The sequence below is a fragment of the Bos taurus genome, chromosome 11 (genome assembly GCF_002263795.3).
Source record: "Bos taurus isolate L1 Dominette 01449 registration number 42190680 breed Hereford chromosome 11, ARS-UCD2.0, whole genome shotgun sequence".
Classification (NCBI taxonomy): Eukaryota; Metazoa; Chordata; class Mammalia; order Artiodactyla; family Bovidae; genus Bos; species Bos taurus.
In genome coordinates, this window is record NC_037338.1 from 86,677,048 (window position 1) to 86,691,707 (window position 14,660).

A 14,660-nucleotide genomic window follows, 5' to 3' on the forward strand; every position below is an offset into this window, starting at 1 on the left:
GAGATCTGACAGAATGCGGTCCACTGGAGAAGGGAACGGCAAACCACTTCAGTATTCTTGCCTTGAGAACCCCACGAACAGTATGAAAAGGCAAAATGATAGGATACTGAAAGAGAAACTTCCCAGGTCAGTAGGTGCCAAATATGCTACTGGAGATCAGCGGAGAAATAACTCCAGAAAGAATGAAGGGATGGAGCCAAAGCAAAAACAATACCCAGCTGTGGATGTGACTGGTGATAGAAGCAAGGTCCGATGCTGTAAAGAGCAATATTGCATAGGAACCTGCAATGTCAGGTCCATGAATCAAGGCAAATTGGAAGTGGTCAAACAAGAGATGGCAAGAGTGAATGTCGACATTCTAGGAATCAGCGAACTGAAATGGACTGGAATGGGTGAATTTAACTCAGATGACCATTATATCTACTACTGCGGGCAGGAATCCCTCAGAAGAAATGGAGTGGCCATCATGGTCAACAAAAGAGTCCGAAATGCAGTACTGCCATCTCAAAAACGACAGAATGATCTCTGTTCGTTTCCAAGGCAAACCATTCAATATCACAGTAATCCAAGTCTATGCCCCAACCAGTAACACTGAAGAAGCTGAAGTTGAACGGTTCTATGAAGACCTACAAGATCTTTTAGAACTAACACCCAAAAAAGATGTCCTTTTCATTATAGGGGACCGGAATGCAAAAGTAGGAAGTCAAGAAACACCTGGAGTAAAGGCAAATTTGGCCTTGGAATACAGAATGAAGCAGGGCAAAGACTAATAGAGTTTTGCCAAGAAAATGCACTGGTCATAACAAACACCCTCTTCCAACAACACAAGAGAAGACTCTACACATGGACATCACCAGATGGTCAACATCGAAATCAAATTGATTATATCCTTTGCAGCCAAAGATGGAGAAGCTCTATACAGTCAGCAAAAACAAGACCAGGAGCTGACTGTGGCTCAGACCATGAACTCCTTATTGCCAAATTCAGACTGAAATTGAAGAAAGTAGGGAAAACCACTAGACCATTCAGGTGTGACCTAAATCAAATCCCTTATGATTATACAGTGGAAGTGAGAAATAGATTTAAGGGCCTAGATCTGATAGATAGAGTCCCTGATGAACTATGGAATGAGGTTCATGACATTGTACAGGAGACAGGGATCAAGACCATCCCCATGGAAAAGAAATGCAAAAAAGCAAAATGGCTGTCTGGGGAGGCCTTACAAATAGCTGTGAAAAGAAGAGAAGCAAAAGCAAAGGAGAAAAGGAAAGATATAAACATCTGAATGCAGAGTTCCAAAGAATAGCAAGAAGAGATAAGAAAGCCTTCTTCAGCGATGAATGCAAAGAAATAGAGGAACACAACAGAATGGGAAAGACTAGGGATCTCTTCTGGAAAATCAGAGATACCAAAGGAACATTTCATGCAAAGATGAGCTTGATAAAGGACAAAAATGGTATGGACCTAACAGAAGCAGAAGATATTAAGAAGAGATGGCAAGAATACACAGAAGAACTGTACAAAAAAGATCTTCACGACCCAGATAATCACGATGGTGTGATCACTGACCTAGAGCCAGACATCCTGGAATGTGAAGTCAAGTGGGCCTTGGAAAGCATCACTACGAACAAAGCTAGTGGAGGTGATGGAATTCCAGTTGAGCTCTTTCAAATCCTGAAAGATGATGCTGTGAAAGTGCTGCAGTCAGTATGCCAGCAAACTTGGAAAACTCAGCAGTGGCCACAGAACAGGAAAAGGTCAGTTTTCATTCCAATCCCAAAGAAAGGCAATGCCAAGCAATGCTCAAATTACCGCACAATTGCACTCATCTCACACGCTAGTAAAGTAATGCTCAAAATTCTCCAAGCTAGGCTTCAGCAATATGTGAACTGTGAACTTCCTGATGTTCAAGCTGGTTTTAGAAAAGGCAGAGGAACCAGAGATCAAATTGCCAACATCCACTGGATCATGGAAAAAGCAAGAGAGTTCCAGAAAAACATCTATTTCTGCTTTATTAACTATGCCAAAGCCTTTGACTGTGTGGATCACAATAAACTGTGGAAAATTCTGAAAGAGATGGGAATACCAGACCACCTGATCTGCCTCTTGGGAAATTTGTATGCAGGTCAGGAAGCAACAGTTAGAACTGGACATGGAACAACAGACTGGTTCCAAATAGGAAAAGGAGTTCGTCAAGGCTGTATATTGTCACCCTGCTCATTTAACTTATATGCAGAGTACATCATGAGAAACGCTGGACTAGAAGAAACACAAACTGGAATCAAGACTGCTGGGAGAAATATCAATAACTTCAGATATGCAGATGACACCACCCTTATGGCAGAAAGTGAAGAGGAACTCAAAAGCCTCTTGATGAAAGTGAAAGTGGAGGGTGAAAAAGTTGGCTTAAAGCTCAACATTCAGAAAACGAAGATCATGGCATCTGGTCCCACCACTTCATGGGAAATAGATGGGGAAACAGTGGAAACAGTGTCAGACTTTATTTTTTGGGGGCTCCAAAATCACTGCAGATGGTGACTGCAGCCATGAAATTAAAAGACGTTTACTCCTTGGAAGGAAAGTTATGACCAACCTAGATAGCATATTCAAAAGCAGAGACATTACTTTGCCAAAAAGGTCCATGTAGTTAAGGCTATGGTTTTTCCTGTGGTCATGTATGGATGTGAGAGTTGGACTGTGAAGAAGGCTGAGCACCAAAGAATTGATACTTTTGTACTGTGGTGTTGGAGAAGACTCTTGAGAGTCCCTTGGACTGCAAGGAGATCCAGCCAGTCCATTCTGAAGGAGATCAGCCCTGGGATTTCTTTGGAAGGAATGATGCTAAAGCTGAAACTGCAGTACTTTGGCCACCTCATGCAAAGAGTTGACTCATTGGAGAAGACTCTGATGCTGGGAGGGATTGGGGGCGAGAGGAGAAGGGGACGACAGAGGATGAGATGGCTGGATGGCATCACTGACTCGATGGACATGAGTCTGAGTGAACTCCGGGAGTTGGTGATGGACAGGGAGGCCTGGCGTGCTGCGATTCATGGGGTCGCAAAGAGTCGGACACGACTGAGTGACTGATCTGATCTGAAATAAGTCATGATGGACAGCCCTGCCTTCTTCCTTGATGGAGAAATGTTTATGGATTAAAGATGGATTTCTTTGGCGTCTGTAGGTTCTACCTTGGATGCATTTTTGGGAGTAGATTACTCATTTCTGTTGCTAATATTTTCCCAGTAATTGGTCAGGCTAGTGATTTCCAAACTCTTACTTGAACGGGTACTGAATCAAAATTTTAGTTTGACAAGAACTTTCATCCTTATGTCCACACACACTGCCTCTAGGATAAGTTATGAATAACATCTATCTTTAAAATGGCTTTAAATCAGCTTTGCTGTTTTGCAGACCTTTCTAATGGTGATGGAGACCGCTTCACAGACCCCCCACCACCCACATGCACAGGGATCAGTGGCAGGAAGGACAGTATAATCTGCCTGTAGCTTCTAGATCACGCTGATTTCCTCTTGGTCTTGACTCCATTGTCCAGTCCCAACTGATTCTCTCCTCCACGGCCAGATAAAGTGTTATTCTTCCCCAGTCAGATTTTTAATCCAACAATTCTGCATTCTAAAAGGTGACTGTGTCTTTATGATAAAGGATCAACAATTTAGTGTTGACATCACCTGGTGTCATTGAGTCCCGGTGGTTGGAGGTGGCGGTGGTGGCTGATGCAGCAGGGCACGTGGTTTCATCTGATTTCCAGGGACGGATGAGGGCCCTGCTGCCCTCACCTCCTTCACATCAGCTCCATGAGCTGCTGCCACCTCTGCTTGCCCACTTTGGTCTGTTGGCTGCTTTCAGTGTTTATTGCCTAATGAAATGACAAATTGCATTGGATGCGGCGTCTTGTCAATGAGGAAGCAAAGTAATTAAGTGTTAAAATTATATTGCTTCAACCCCTCCAGGCTGGGCTCGCTTTGTGTAAATTGAATGACGATAAAAGATCCCACAGTGTGCTTGGTAAATGGCCTGTCAGATCCTGCGGGAAGGGAACTCCACAGGCACCAGGACCTTCGGGACTGCTAATGTCACAAGTGACAAAGCGCCCATGTCTTCCTGCTCGATGATAATCACTTGTCACCCACTGATGGCAGAGGATCCAGCTGGGGCTGCTCATTTTCATAATCTAAAGAAGATGTCTGGGGTAGGTGGCCATAAACTCCAGAGGGGCAAAGATCCCCCGGAGGCCAAGTTTGGGAAACAGCAAAACCCACAAGGCCCAGAGTTTTTAGGTCTCCTCCAGACCGTAGCCCAGCCTGGGAGTCTGTACCCTACTGTATGACAGGCCAGACTTGACCTTCCCACGCCAGGGGCCCTCCCCCAGCACACTCAGCCCTTTCTTCATTTCTGATGCCAAGACCCAGCATTCCTGACCCACTGGGTCGGTTTTTGTTTTTTAATTGTGGCACAACATACGCAACATGGTATTTATCAGTTTTAACCATTTATTCAGGACATAATTCAGTGGCATTGAATATATTCACAGCTTTGTGCAACCATCAGCGTTATCTTTACTCAAAACTGTTTCATCCCAGCATGAACTCTGTGCCCAGTAAAACTCTCACCCTTCCCCTTCTTCCTGGCCTCTTAGCAACCACCATTCAACTTTCTGTCTCTGTGAGTCTTTTTAAAGATTTATTTGTTTATCTATTGATTTATTTGGGCTGCCCTGGGTCTCATGGCGGTGGGCGGGCTGCTCATTGCGGCGGCTCCTCCTGTTGTGGTGGAACACAGGCTGTAGGCACGCAGGCTCAGTGGTTGTGGCCCATGGGCTCAGTTGCTACAGCAGCATGTGCGATCTGCCCGGACCAGGGATGGAACCTGCGTCCCCTGCATTGGCAGGGGGATTTTTAACCTCTAGACCGCCAGGGAAGCCCTGCTCCTATGATTTGACTACTCCAAGTACCTCTTATAAGTGGGATCATGCAATCTCACATGTCTGATTTCTTTCACATAGCATGATGCCCTTGAGGTCTGTCCACGCTATAGCAGGTGTCAGGATTTCCTTCCTTTTTGAAGCTGAATAATGCCCCAGTGCGTGTACAGATCACATTTTGCTTGTCCATTCACCTACCACTCAGGCTGTGGGGTATGGTGCCCTGGTGACGGCGGGCTGGCACCAAGGGCTTGGTTTCCTGCCTTTGGGCAGTGGCTCCCAGTGCTCAGCCCTGTGTTGGTTTCCCTCCCCACTTCGAGTCTACACCTGCTCTGGCCTCCCCTTCAATCCGTCTCCCTTCCTCTGTCTCCAGTGTTCGACCCAAGACTTGCCTGTCCTGTCTGTCTCTCTGCAGCTCTCACCCAGCCGCCTCTGGTGCCGTCTCTCAGCCACCCTCATGCCCTTTCTTCTTTTGGCTCAGTGACCCCAGGCTGCCCACTCCAGCTCAGGCCATCAGAGAAGGGACATGGATCCACAGCGACATTCTCCTGAGTCACCCTGCTGAGAACGTTGCAGGGACTCCAGGCCTGGTCACTGGTGGCCTCTTACAGGTGAGGTCCTAGGGGCTGAGTGATCCAGCAGGGCCATGGGCCAGCTCCGGACAGAGCAGGGGCCATGGCATCTCTGCTCCTGCATCTGATGGTGGGAATTCTTCCCACAGCTCCACGTGCTGCCTCCAAACCACACTTCTGGGGCCACGACCACCCACGATTGGTGCCATTTTAAATTTTACCCTGGGTCAGAGTGAGACACATGGAAGGGAAAGCAGCTGGGCTGTTTTATTAGAAAAGAGAGCGAGCCAGCTTTAGACAATAGCCGAACGTGATGCTGGCCTCTTTGAATAATAACCGGTGACAGGACACACTTCCTCTGGCGTGAAGAGCACAGTGGGTGACATAATTGCACCTGCCCGCATCCAACTTGGCTCTTTTTGTGCTGGTTTCTTCTTTGTTTTTTATTTTGGGAACGGGGTGCTGGGGGAAGGCCTCTCAGGGCTGAATGGCTGTGCAGAGAAGGTCAGAAGATGATCAAATGGGGCTTATATTGACCACACTTGGGATTCTCTCTACATAGCTCCTGAACAAGGGCATTTGCCATCTGCCTCTTGGAGGATTGAATCCCGTGCTGCTGCAGCTGTTGACCTTTGACACTCCCTGAAGGCAGTTCAGGGTGGAAAATGAGGTACTTTGTGCTCCAGGGAAACTGGTGGAACAGGTCTTTAGGTGGATATTCTCAGAAGCTGATTTTATGATCCCAATCTTTGCATCTCCTTTGCATCTAGAAAAGCTCTAAATCCCTTAATGGTGACATCAGTTCCTCATGACCAGCAGAAAACCTTTTGTAAAATAAGTGCTTGATTGCATGAACATCCCCGTCACTGAAATCACATATATTGACCTTTCCCCAGTACCTCTTAGAAGCAGTTTCTCAGAGACGTCTGAGGTGCTCTCTCCTGGGCTGCAGTCTTCATTTTGCTCCAAATAAAACTTAACTCACAGCTCTCAGGTTATGCATCTTTTTTAGTCAACAATTTGAAGTGGATTTTTTTAAAGTATGGAAGTTATTGATTTTTCTATATTCATTTTATAACCTACTTTTTCTAAATTCTTATTGTTTGTAGTTTTCCCATTTGTGTTTTGGGCTGTTCCACACAAAAAAAAGAGAAAAAGAATGATTCAATATCACTGGTAGATAGTGAGAATTTTGCATCTTTCTTTCTAAATCTAATGCCTCGTCTTGCTTTTTCTTGCATTGGCTATACTCCAACACAATGCTAAAATAGTAACAGTAAAAGGCATCCGTTTCTTGTTCTTGACTTTGGCAAAAATCTTCTGGTATTTTCCATTTAATGTAATGTTGGACTTTATATATATATATATATATTCCATATATATGTATATATGAAATCATGTTAAGAAAATGCTTTTTGTTTACTCTTTGTTCCAGTCTTTCAAACTTGTATTTAATTCATTGTGTTTATTTTCTCCATTTATATTATTATTATAATTTAATATATACATTTTTCTGACATTTGCTTTTGCAAAATTCCATTGATTCTAATATGTCATGTTTTCATTCTGTTATTTCCAAAATATTGTGTAAACTCCTTTTGTAGTTTCTATTTGTCCTAAGAATTGTTTAATAGTATATATTTTAATTCCAGGTAAAAGGGCTTTTTTTGTTTATTTTATTTTTAATCTTACTATTCTCATTGCATTATCATCAGAGGATGTCATTAGTACAAATTCCATTCTGAGAGATTTATGAAGATTTTCTTTGTGGTCTAAGATAGTTAATTTGTATAAATGTGCTATCACACTGTTATTTGTCATCATTGGAGAGCTGATGCCAATTAAATGAGAAAGAAAAATGAGGCATACAGAGTGGAAAGGAGTGTCCTTACTATCAAATGTTATCATTGTTAAGCTGAAAAACCCAAAGCAAAAGAAAGTGAAAGTCGCTCAGTCAAATAAAACTCTTAAAGACTCAATACGCCTCAAATATGTGTATGTGTGTGTGTCTGTGCTGCGCTTAGTCTCTCAGTTGTGTCCGACTCTTCACGACCCCATGGATGCAGGGGATTCTCCAGGCAAGAATACTCTAGTGGATTGCCATTTCCTCCTCCAGGGGATCTTTCCAACCTAGGAATCGAACCCTGGTCTCCCACACTGCGGGCAGATTCTTTACCGTCTAAGCCACTAGGGAGGCCCGAGAATACTGGAGTGGGTAGCCAATCCCTTCTCCAAGGGATCTTCCCAACCCAGGAATCGAACCGGGGTCTCCATTGCAGGCGGATTCTTTACCAGCTGAGCTATTAGGGAAGCCCATATATATAGAAACATAGAACTAGTTATATATTTGTAAACATTTGTGTATAAAAAATACATATCTACTAGATATGTTTAGCCATGCAGAGACTGTTTCTGAAGGGACATCCAACAAGGAGAACCACTGGCTCCTTCCAGGGGGGGAACTGGGAGACCCAAAGATAGGGTTTGCTTTAGAGCTAAAACCTAGTCATGGTAGCCATTCCCTGTGGTTCACAGAAATGTTATAGTGACCAGGAAATCTGGGTATCTAGGAAGAAAAGAAGTCCAAGAAAAACTAAAGAATAGAAAGAGAGGTGGTCTGTGCTTGGCTGTAGAACAGGGACTCTTGGGGTGGGAGGAGAGACTGCTGGCCTCTGCCCAGGAGGGGGACACCGGGACCCGAGATGGAGGTTGGCTAAGTCCCGAATCCCTCCTGTTGAAGAGAAGAGGCCACTTGTGACTGGATGAAAGCAATCCCTAAACGCAGATTTCATCTCTCCTGTTATCGTTGAACAGACGGTGTTTGTGCACTCGTTTTCCTAAAGGAACTGTCGAAAACAAGCCCATGTGTATATGGCTGCAGAATAAATGGCAAAAAAATAACATCGTTTGGGGACCATTTTAAGGGCAGAGCTTTTGTTTGGGAACTTTTTTTTCCTAAAGAGAGAAAATTCACGTGTTTGCTCCTGAAGCTTTAAAAGATTTTTCACTCTCTTGCTTTAAACACAGTCGTTAATGGAATGAGAGCTTTTTCCCCTGCTCCAATAATGGTCTGTTATTGCTTCAGAAGCCCACACCTTTAGAAATGCCACAGTTCCTCTTTGCCAGTCCTGATTCCATCACTGATGGAGCCGCCTGAATTTCTAAGCACTGCTTCCAGACTGTCCTTTAAATTTGGGAGATGCACAGCCACTTGGAATTATCCTGACAAACGGATGTCTTTGAAGAGAAACCTAAGCTATAAGCCTTTTGGGTAACACTTTGAGAGCTGAAATAATCCCTCAGTCCTGCCATTTATTGGCACTCCTGTGGAAGGCTGCCGGGCTTGGAGCCAGAAGTCTTTTTATCACGTCTTGCATTCACCATTAACTGGCTCTGTGAACTTGAGTGAATCACTCCTCCTGCTCATCTCAGTTGTTCATCTGTGGGGGAGGAGAGCATACATTCTGCCTCACAGGACCACTGGGAAGGTTGAAATCAAAATTGCGTGTACAATTAAATGACACAGTGCTTGGCACGTGATAAAGGCCCTGTGTCCATTTCTAGTTGAGGGCAACGGTCCCCATACAAAGCTCCTTGGAATCATCTCTGAAACTCAAAACAAAAACACAGACAATCCTGACCCACCCACACAGATCCACCGTGTCTGCCCCAGACCGATTCTCATGGTTCTGCGCAGTCTCTCCATACGTTGGTGTTTGGGATCCACAGGTCTAGAGTGTTTAAAGTCATGATACAGAAATACAGACAGGTCTCTGTGGGTACATTTCCTGTGCCAATATTCAGCACCTAGCTGATTCTATCATGCTCCCTCAGCACTCACGGAAAATCTTCTTTGGAATTTCTCATGGCAGAATCAGTTCAGTTCAGTCCCTCAGTCGTGTCTGACTCTTTGCGACCCCATGAATCGCAGCACATCAGGCCTCCCTGTCCATCATCATCTCCTGGAGTTCACTCAAACTCACGTCCATTGAGTCGGTAATGCCATCCAGCTATCTCATCCTCTGACGTCCCCTTCTCCTCCTGCCCCCAATCCCTCCCAGCATCAGAGTCTTTTCCAATGAGTCAACTCTTTGCATGAGGTGGCCAAAGTACTGGAGTTTCAGCTTTAGCATCATTCCTTCCAAAGAACACCAAGTTGATCTCCTTTAGAATGGACTGGTTGGATCTCCTTGCAGTCCAAGGGACTCTCAAGAGTCTTCTCCAACACCGCAGTTCAAAAGCATCAATTCTTCGGCGCTCAGCCTTCTTCACAGTCCAACTCTCACATCCATACATGACCACTGGAAAAACCATAGCCTTGACTAGATGAACCTTTGTTGGCAAGGTAATGTCTCTGCTTTTCAATATGCTATTTAAGTTGGTTATAACTTTTCTTCCAAGGAGTAAGTATCTTTTAATTTCATGGCTGCAGTCACCATCTGCAGTGATTTTGGAGCCCAAAAAAATAAAGTCTGACACTGTTTCCACTGTTTCCCCATCTATTTCCCATGAAGTGATGGGACCAGATGCCATGATCTTTGTTTTCTGAATGTTGAACTTTAAGCCAACTTTTTCACTCTCCTCTTTCACTTTCATCAAGAGGCTTTTTAGTTCCTCTTCACTTTCTGCCATAAGGGTGGTGTCGTCTGCATATCTGAAGTTATTGATATTTCTCCCTGCAATCTTGATTCCAGCTTGTGCTTCTTCCAGCTCAGTGTTTCTCATGATGTACTCTGCATATAAGTTAAATAAGCAGGGTGACAATATACAGCCTTGACGAACTCCTTTTCCTATTTGGAACCAGTCTGTTGTTCCATGTCCAGTTCTAACTGTTGCTTCCTGACCTGCATACAAATTTCCCAAGAGGCAGATCAGGTGGTCTGGTATTCCCATCTCTTTCAGAATTTTCCACAGTTTATTGTGATCCACACAGTCAAAGGCTTTGGCATAGTTAATAAAGCAGAAATAGATGTTTTTCTGGAACTCTCTTGCTTTTTCCATGATCCAGTGGATGTTGGCAATTTGATCTCTGGTTCCTCTGCCTTTTCTAAAACCAGCTTGAACATCAGGAAGTTCACAGTTCACATATTGCTGAAGCCTGGCTTGGAGAATTTTGAGCATTACTTTACTAGCGTGTGAGATGAGTGCAATTGTGCGGTAATGAGCATTGCTTGGCATTGCCTTTCTTTGGGATTGGAATGAAAACTGACCTTGGCAGAATAGATTTCCTCAAAAAGGAACACAACCTCAAAAGCTGAAACATCTCAGAAGGTAAAATTCAAACAGGAATGATTTATAGTAAACACCATCCTGGTTGGAACTCACACTTTATTTTTGTAATGCTTTGTCAACACCAGATCAGCTTCCTGACGGAGTTTGGTGTCCCTCCTCTGAAGGTCCCTATGAGATAACGGTTACCCTGGCCAGTCCCCTGAAGTCCGGAGGGGAACTCACACTAACTCCCCTCAGGGAGTCTGTCACGCCAAGCACCACACACATGACTGGGCCATCCCCAGAAGTGCCCCTAATGTGCACAGGGCCAGGCCAGAGCTTGTGGAGGCCCACAGTCCATGGCCTAGTACGAACAGCTCAATAAAACATAATACCCTAGTCTCTTTGCTTGACACCTGTACTGGAAGGCAAGGTTTGTGTTCAGAACTCTTGGGCAATTTGGGTAGGTTTCCGGTAGAAATGTGGCTATACTGCAGCTGTTGGCCCCGGGCCTCCCCTCTCTCTGATGTCTGTCCTTCTGTATTCTCCTCTCCGTGCATCAGGAGGGACCACAGCCTCAGCTGCCACAGCCTCACAGAGACAACTGCTAAGCTTCCGCTCGGGCCTCGGGGTGGTGCTCAGTCGTGTCTGACTCTTTGGGACCTTGTGGACTGTAGCCCGCCAGGCTCCTCTGTCCACGGAATTCTCCAGGCAAGAACACTGGAGTGGGTTGCCATTTCCTACTCCAGGGGATCTTCCCAACCCAGGGATCGAACCCATGTATCTTGCGTCTTCTGCATTGACAAGTGGGTTCTTCACCAGTAGCCCCACCTGAGAGGCCCCGGGGCCTAGGGATGTGCATGCCAGTGAGTGTCAGAGCAGGCCCGCAGCAGACTTGGGGTCATTTGGGTGGGAATTCTGGGAGCCTGAGCACCTGTACCGTGGTCTGAGAGAGGAAGGGACATGGGCTCCAGGTGGGCACAGCTTAGACTTGACCCATGGGGAGGGTCAGAGTGGTACCTCTATAGCGTGGGGCACAGGGCAGTGTCCACAGGCAAATCTCACCTGACTTTAGGTGCAATAAGGGCTGTTACAGGATGTGGAGGAGTCACCAAGGGCCCCCACACATGGTTGATGTCACTGGGGGAGGGAATTAGGGACCTGTTCTTGGCAGATAAGAGGAAGGATTTGAAAGAAGTCTTCAAAGATAAGTGAGAATCATCCAGCAAAGAAGGGAGTGTTGATGGGGAGGGTAATTTTTTGTTCATTTGTTTAAAATTCTAGTGATTTTTATTACATAACTTTGATCTAGCTGTTTCACTTTTAGTAAATTATCCTAAGAAAATGATCATTATTGTATCCAGAAAATGGCAATCGAGATGGTCATCACTGTTGTGTTGAAGCACTGGGAATAAGCTAAGGGCTTAAGCCTAAAGATCTCAGATTGATGGGGAGGGTATTTTTAGATGGAGGGCAAACCTCATTCAAAGAAGCGGAGGTGTGAGAAAATATACAATGTTCAGAGAAACCACACTGGATTCTTGTAAACAAAATGTGGTGGTGGAGGAGGTTGTTGAGGGGACGGAGAATGCTCATCTAGGTCCTCAGGGACATCATCGCAAAGGGGACAGAGAACCAGTGAATTAAAAGCAACACTTAGAAATAAGAGAGGAGGGCAGAGCATCCTTGGTAATATATATTTTCACACACGCATAAAGTGCCCTTACGCATTTGTCACTGTATTTGCAAATTCTGCGAAGTAATACCTTAGTGCCGGAGCGTAGATGCTAAAACCATCTGATGCATTAAAGTTTAGGTATCACGTTAATTTTTATTTGTTAGTGTTTTCTTTAAAGCTACAGAATAACTAAGACACAGTTCCTGCAAGAATTTTGTTCTAAGGAACTGCATTTATTACAAGATTTTATAGCACTGGGAGCTTTCACAGGCTTAATAAGCCACAACATTGCTCCAAACAAGTAAATCCAAGTCCTGCCCCAGGATATTAAGAACAAATAGAACAGAAATCTTTCTTGTTCTCATTTTCATTTATATTATCCAACAGGTTTTTAGGACTGCTTATTGGTGGAATGAATCAGAACAGTGGAGGCCCCTGGAGGGGAGGAAAATGTGAGTTGTGAATATGACTTTTCTACCAAACAAAATGAAATGGAATTTAAATCCATTATAATAAACTCCACAGGGCACATCTATTGTCTTGGTGCAGCAGAATTCTTCTGTAATGACTGTTCTGTTGACATTCAAACTCTTTGCTTATAGTGACTAAAAATGAAATGGTTTAGAAGGCAAAAAGCAGTGTTTGGAACCCAGTAGGGGGAAGTGGGTAGCTGGCTCTTGATTAAAAATCCATCTCTCCTTCATCTTGCCTGATTTTTTCTGGATGTCCCCTCCATCCCGTGTGATTTAGGGAAGATCATTCCCCTTTTCTGTGACTGGCTGAGGTATAAGTATGAGAAACAGCTCTTCTAGCCCTTCTTAGATTTGCATGTGATGACTAGATAGCTGCAACCATGAGAAGAGCCATCTTGCAACCATGAGAAGAACCAGCCTAAAATCAGGTCAACAAAGGGGAAGGCGCAAAGAACTGGGGTCTCTGAAGATGTTACTGAGTCACTGAGTTAACTAATCTGAAACTCATCTTGCTTGGAAAGCCTTTTTAGGTACAATGATACTTCTTTATTTTGGCAACTGACAGCATTTTCACCAACAGAGAAGGCAATGATCTTTTCTAATCTTCCCACCTCTCTCTTCCTGGATCGTTAGACAAATAGTAAATTCATAGGTTAGCATGAAAGTTCTGGTGGGGTCTTTGGAGACTGGTGAAAGTCTTTGCCTTAGAGAGGACGAGGGGAAAGCTATACATACGACAACCCCCAAAAGCAAGACAGGTCAGTTCAGTCATCTTATAATCTTACCTGCTATACTGTTTACGGGCATACATATATTCTTTATACCAGGAGCTAGAGTGATCAGATAAAAAGGACACTGGACTTCACATCAGACTAAATTCTGGATTCTGTTTTTCATTAACCTCTATGAGTGATCTTGTGAAGGATATTTTGCCTTTTCTAGGCCTCAGTCTTCTCTTTTTAGAAGGAGAGGTCAGAATAACTTTATCTCTGGGGTACCTTCTGGCTCTCACCGTCGGTGATTACCCCACCTGTGTTTTGTGAGAATGTCACAGCGTGGCCCGCCCCGTCTCTAGCAGAGAATGGAAGATTTCTTCCTACATGCTAATGGAGGCACATGGCCTAGAATATTTGGACCAGGATTAAGTCCTAATGATATTCTTGCCTTGGATCTTTTAAAAATGACTGTATTTATTTATTGGCTGTGCTGGGTCTTCTTTGCTGCATGAGCTTTTCTCTAGTTGCAGCGAATGGGGGCTATTCTCCAGTTGCCATATGCAGGCTTCTCATCACAGTAGTTTCTCTTGTTGCGGATTTCCGTAGTTGCAGTTCCCAGGCTCTAGAGCGTGGGCTCGTTGTGGTGCAAGGGCTCAGCTGCTCCAAGGCATGTGGGATCCTCCCAGACCAGGAATCAAACCCATGTCTCCTGCATTGGCAGGCAGATTCGTTACCACAGAGCCCCCAGAGAAGCCTTTTCCTTGGATTTTTAACCGGTGTCTTTTGCAGAGATCAGGGTAATGCTATCTGAGAAACTCAGAAGGGCTGGAACGTGCTGTATAAATATTGGCAGGTGTGTATAGAGTGTTGCTCAACCTGTCCTGTATTATTCCTTCCTGTTTATCTGTGCAAATGTTCTGCTTGATACCTTTGCACAGCCACTTCCTACGTCTGAGCATTTTGAATAAAGCTGTGTTTTACAATGGAGAAGGCAGTGGCACCCCACTCCAGTACTCTTGCCTGGAAAACCCCATGGACAGAGGAGCCTGGTAGGCTGCAGTCCATGGG

At 44.6% G+C, this 14,660-nt stretch overlaps 1 long non-coding RNA gene across 1 annotated transcript in view; it reads left to right on the top strand.

Annotated features, from left to right (window-relative positions):
- The window catches only part of LOC101904759 (uncharacterized), an 85,196-nt gene that overhangs the window by 21,598 nt on the left and 48,938 nt on the right, over positions 1 to 14,660 (top strand). The window lies entirely within an intron of this gene.